A 6,000-nucleotide genomic window follows, 5' to 3' on the forward strand; every position below is an offset into this window, starting at 1 on the left:
TGGAGAACACCAGGACAAAACATAAACCAAACTCAATTCAAATGTAGCTTGCATACATCCAAACGAACTTCGAAGAAACAAAAGCCAAATCGAACGTAACAAAATAAAACCATAAAAATGCTATCCTCAGTAAAACCGTCTAGCGGTTTCCTCGCATACAACGAGAGTAGAAATATATAATAAAATTGTGCTTAGGCTTGCAAACCAAGGGTTCACCATGGTTTAAAATTGCGCAATATGAGGTGAGTTGAACTATATTTCATGTTGTCTTATTATTGAGATATTTTGATTTCACTTCATATCTTATGTTTTTTATGTTTTATATTATTCACTCATTAGTATATAACAAATTTATCATTTTATATTTACGTAATCTTTTGATTTTGAGGCTTACGCCTCAAAACGCCTTGAGGCTTAAGCCTCGCCTCACAAATGAAAAACGCCTCAATACCCGAATACGCAATTTTAAACATTGGGGTTCACCACTGCAAAAGAGTCCAACGTCCTACCAAACTCCTCCGGCAAATGTCTCCAAACTTTAGCCAACATACACTTCCAAAGCTCAAGAAGAAGGATACAGATGGAGTGGAACTTGCGTAGAGAAGAAGATGTTAGAAGTCAAGACGAAATAGAGAGGAGGAAAGGGGGTGGAACAAGCTCTCAAGCTTTTCCAAGAGAAGAAACCCACAGGTTTTGTAGAGACTTAGCTAAGAATTTTCAACAACCTTTTCCATCTCAAAACAACTTAAATTTATAGGCAAAAGAAGGTAGACAAACAGCCATAACACCTACAACCAAATCCAATCAAATTTGGGGAAATGAAAGGCCAAAAGACAGCAAAACAACAGCATGAATACTGCACAGAAAAACAGGGAAAAAGTCCACGGAAATCCCCACCAACAGCCACGGGAAACCAGCCAGCAAGGGACCCGAAAAGCCAGCACAAGAGACAAGGCAACAGGTCACGGAAAACCAGCCAGCAAGGGACCCGAAGAGCCAACACAGGAGACAAGGCAGCAGGCTCAAGATACCAGCCAGCAAGGGAAAACCGAGAAGGCAAAAGGAGGGGAAGAGGCACAAGTCCACTCCAATAAACTCCTCAATAATGAGCTTGAAATAATAGCATACCTTTTTAATTTAATGAGCTAGGAAGTGTACTTATTCCCCAATCATTGAGATAAACTTCAGCTCAAACATTTATGAGCTAACACCAAGTAGAATCCCGAATTTTGAGCTCAATACCAAGGTGCCAAGGCCCACCCGAGAGCAGTAACATCACCAAACCGAAAACAACAAGCAACCCAAGGACAAAATGGACCCAAGAGCAAGCAAGCCCAAGGCTTTCCATGCCTAGCACATTCCTACCATGATCATTGGATGTCCAACCATCATAGGATAGCTTAAAAAAAACATAAAACACAACTAATATTGTTCAAAATACATTTAAACAAAAATAAACTAAAAATATGAATGCATCACATTATAGCCCTAACAGAATAAATAGCTCTTCCTCTGAAGTACGGAGTAGAAGTAGAAGTTGAATAAATAAATTGTAAGTCTGTTGATGCGGACATCCAACCGTCCATGCCTATCCGAGGAGGAGCAGAAGATCGACGGCCGAGATCCCTTCATTTTATCTTATTTTATTAATTGTAATTTTTATTTAATTATGCATTTTTCTTTTTTACCCTTAAGGGATTTGTTTTATGTAAGACCATGGAGCAAAATTATCTTTTAGTTTCTTGTAAGGCCAATATATAGAAGCCTTTGCTCTTGTATTAGAACATGATGGATTATTAAAAAAAAAAAGAATTGGAGCCTTTGTCTTTATCTCTGTGTGAGTTCTGGAGAGGAAAAGTCCTATGAGAGGACAATCTTATTTCCACCAGCCACGGGATGGATCCGGGCTCGTGGATTGAAGTCCCTCAGGGAGGGTAACGTAGTACCCACCAGCCGTAGGAAGAGTCCGGGCTCGTGGTTTGTATCGTTTTTATTTTTTTTTTAATCCGTCCTCTCATCTATAGTCTCCATCATTCACCATCCATTTGTATTTTATTTCGTTTGATTTTGATTAACTTTTCTTTTGGATCAAACAACAACCCCTCCATCTCCATAGTTGGCCGACCACCTCACCCCTAGCCTCTTCCCTCCACAAATTTTGAATTTTGAATTCAAAATAGCCTCTTGATTACCTTCCTAAATTAGATTTTGTTAATTTGGAAAATCATTCAATTTTGAATTCAAATAAATTTGAATTTCAAAACATTTCCAATTTAATAAATTCGACATTAGGGAGCCTCCTCAAATTACTCTCAATCTGAAATTAATTTCATATTTAATTCGCCCCATACCATTTAATGCTTGATCCACATACGTTGTATGTGGACACTTCTCCTCCCTCTCCATATGGCCGGCCCCTTCTCTCACCTCCTCTCTAATTAATGCCTCTCCATTAAGGCCCTCAATCAACTGTCAATCACCCCTAATAACCGCCAATCCCCATCCCTCATCAAATCCTAATTAATCCCTTCCCAATTAAGGTGACTTGAAATTCAAATTTTCCCTCCACTTCCCCCCTTTTTTGAAGTTTGAAATTAAATTCATATTTTAATTTTCAAATGACCCCTCCCCCCATATCCGTTCTACATCATCTGTTCTTATTTCCTCTCCTTTACTGGAAAAACCACACCATAAAAAAAAGGAAATTGTGTTTTGGGTTGCATGTGTGAGGGAAAGGGGGGAAATGGTGACCAGAAAGTACAAGGTGATAACCGGTTAGGAGTGATGAGGCGGCTCTTTTCATTTTGAAAAGGAAAATTGGTTAAGCTAAAGTTTAAATTAAGCAATAAGTGTGAATTTTGATTAGGGGTAGTAGGGATTTGATTGAGAGCTTGTTTGCTTAGTTTTCGATTACCATATATTGGGATTTGAATGAGGATTTCTACAAATGTGGAAGCCCAGGTTTTTCAAAAGAGGTGATGTAGACTATGTATGCTAAAACCTAAAAGATAATTGTGGATGGATAACCGATTGGTAGAGACTAATGTGTGCGAAGGCATAGGAAAACTAAATTAACAATAGTGGGAGGGAGGGAGGTGGCACAGGAGAGAAATAGTGACCCAATTGAAAGGGAAGCTATATGGATGGATCAGGAGCAAAGAAAAACCATGAGAGGGGCCATGGTAGTGTGATTAATAGGACAAAATAAAGAACATGGAGATAAATAATAACAGCAAAAGAAAAAAAAAAGTCAACTTAATCACTAATGAAAGGATGATATTGAGCAAATCATACTATTAATTTTTTGTGGAAAAACAAAGTAGAAAATTTTATTTTGAATTTTATTGCTATTATGTATAAAGTGTTCTCCAAAAGTCTTACAATAAAAATAAATTAAAGTTATTTACCAAAAAAAAAATACCAAGAGGGACCAACACCAAGAAGAGAAAGAGAAGGCATATGAATCTAAAGGACATAAGAGGATCAATCCAACACTTGGAAATCTTAATTTGTGTGCACAAGGATCCCTATCAAATTTGGTTGACTTATGAATCCCACAATCATTCAACACACTCTCAAACTAAATGATATAAATCTACAATTTCAAGTTTGCTTGCAATATGCTTAAACGTCGTGTTGCAAAATCCTTTCGTGAGAATATATGTTGATTTCCTGTTGGCAGTTATAGAGTGCATATCAACTCACTATCCAGTTTTTCTTTTATGAAATGTTCATCCATCTCCACATGCATGGTACTAATATTTTATATTAGATTATAAGTAATGTTGATGAAAATTCTATTATCACAACAAATCTTCATTAGCCCATTCCATTAATCTTGTAAATATTCCAAGATGATTTTGATCCACAAAGTTCCTAGATTCCTTGGGTAATATCTCTGAATTAAGATTTAGTACTAGATCTTGAAAAAACATATTGTTTCTTGCTTGTCTATGTTATAAGATTTTCTCCTGAAAATATACAATATTCAGTTGTGGATCTTCTATCTAGTTGCGGTCCTTCATAGTCTGAATCAGCATATTCATCAATTTATAAAGTATCTTGCTTTTTATAGACTATTTTTTTACTAGGACTTAATTTAAGGTATATGAAATTCTATAAGTAGCTTGAAGCCTTGAATGTGAGACTCTTTGGGTTTGTGCATAAATTGACTAAGGAAACTCCCTGCAAATGCGATGTTTGAATGGGTGTGATATAAATAAATCATTTCTTCAACTAATATTTAAAATAAAAGTAATTTTAATTTTGTCACCTTCCAAATTTTTATCAAGTTCAACCGGAGTTTCACATGATTTGCAATCAATCATTTTTTTATTTTCTTCTAGCAGATTCATGTCAAATTTTTTCTCTTTTTTTTTTTAATTTTTTGTTGAGAGAAAAAATTTCCTTATTTTGATTAACTTTTATTTCCAAAAAGAATTATAGCTTGTTTAACCTTTTATCTCAAATTCTACAAATTTTTTTTCCGAGATACTCATTTTCTTTATTATCATGACCTATGAGATTTCTATCATCAACATATATAATGAGAATTGAGATTTTATCATCATTAGAGTGTTTTATGCATTGGGTGTATCAAGCTTCATTTATTAGTTTTGATTCTACCAAATCACACTTTTGGAGATTGTTTAAAGTTATATATAACATTTTAATTTGCACATTTTGTGCTGTGTTTAAAAAAAAATCAAATGCAAGTAATAGATTCATATAGATTTCTTCGTCAACAAAACTATATAAGAGAGCATGTTTTACAAAAAATTGCTATATGGCTACAAAACAAACTAAAATGCATACTGTATTGAATTTTTCAACAAGAGAAAAAGTTCCTTGATAAACAATTCCACAAGATTGAGAAATGAAAATATGAATATTTGTGGAATGGGATATTAAATACGGGCGATTGATTTGGGGTTGTGGAGAGGCAATACAAAATTTAATTTTATTTATTTAATAAATAAAAATTGAAATACAATAAATTAGATTTTTAAAAAGTTCAAAAAATATTTAAGATACGTGTCAAATTTATTTTTAATAGTTTTTAATCGGGCAGATCTTTGGTATGTCCAACATGTGTCGAAGGCGTGTCGAACGCGTGCCGTATCAAAGATGTGTCGAATAATGCATATCTGTTAAGCTCATAATAACAAAACAAAAAAAATCTCACGTACAAACCTTCCACCCGATGGATCCACGAATCCAGCTGAAATCGGCGCCCGAACAATCGCATCCCGTGATTTATGCCTGAAGCCCGCTCTCGATCTCTACCCGCTCTCGTCGTTAAATACACGCTACCCACACACTCCATTCGCTGCTCTCGATTTCCCCTCTGTCTCCCTCCTCCGAGTTCCATCGAGTCGCAAGCCACGAACCCCTCCAGCTCTCTGCCTTCATCTCTCCCTCACACATCTCCCGATCAACCTCCTCCGACCTCACCCAGCAGGCGAGCTCGCCTCCTCCCGTCAAGCCCGATCCTGAGAGAGAGAGAGAGAGAGGGAGAGGGAGAGTACCGAGCTCCTCTTACCTGGCTGAACTCCACCTTGCCCGATCCCAAGCAGCTGCCGCCTTCACCTCTTAAGCCTCACCCGAAACCTCCTGCGGCCTCCTGCTCCTAGCCGAACCCGGCCTCTGCCCGATCCTACCCGACCGAACTCCCTCTCACAGCCCTAACTCCACTTAAAACATACCCTACTCACTCCAACTCAGCCGACTCAGTCAACTCAACACTTGACTCAACCCACTTAAACCTAAAGCTCACAGACTCACTCCCACTCAGCTCAACTCAGCCAACTCACTCACTCACCCCTACCCGATTTGAGTCTTAGGTATATATTTTATGTTTATTTTATTTATTACTATTATTATTAATTATTTTTAATTATAATTAATTTATAAAATAATTATAATTAGTTTTAAATTAGTTATAATTTTTATAATTAGTTATATTAATTCTAATTAATTATAGTTAATTAACTATAATTA

At 36.3% G+C, this 6,000-nt stretch overlaps 1 protein-coding gene across 6 annotated transcripts in view; it reads right to left on the bottom strand.

Moving 5' to 3' along the window:
* The window catches only part of LOC110096178 (probable polyribonucleotide nucleotidyltransferase 1, chloroplastic), a 69,282-nt gene that overhangs the window by 29,766 nt on the left and 33,516 nt on the right, over positions 1-6,000 (bottom strand). The window lies entirely within an intron of this gene.

Source organism: Dendrobium catenatum, unplaced genomic scaffold (assembly GCF_001605985.2).
Source record: "Dendrobium catenatum unplaced genomic scaffold, ASM160598v2 fragScaff_scaffold_1666, whole genome shotgun sequence".
Lineage (NCBI taxonomy): Eukaryota > Viridiplantae > Streptophyta > Magnoliopsida > Asparagales > Orchidaceae > Dendrobium > Dendrobium catenatum.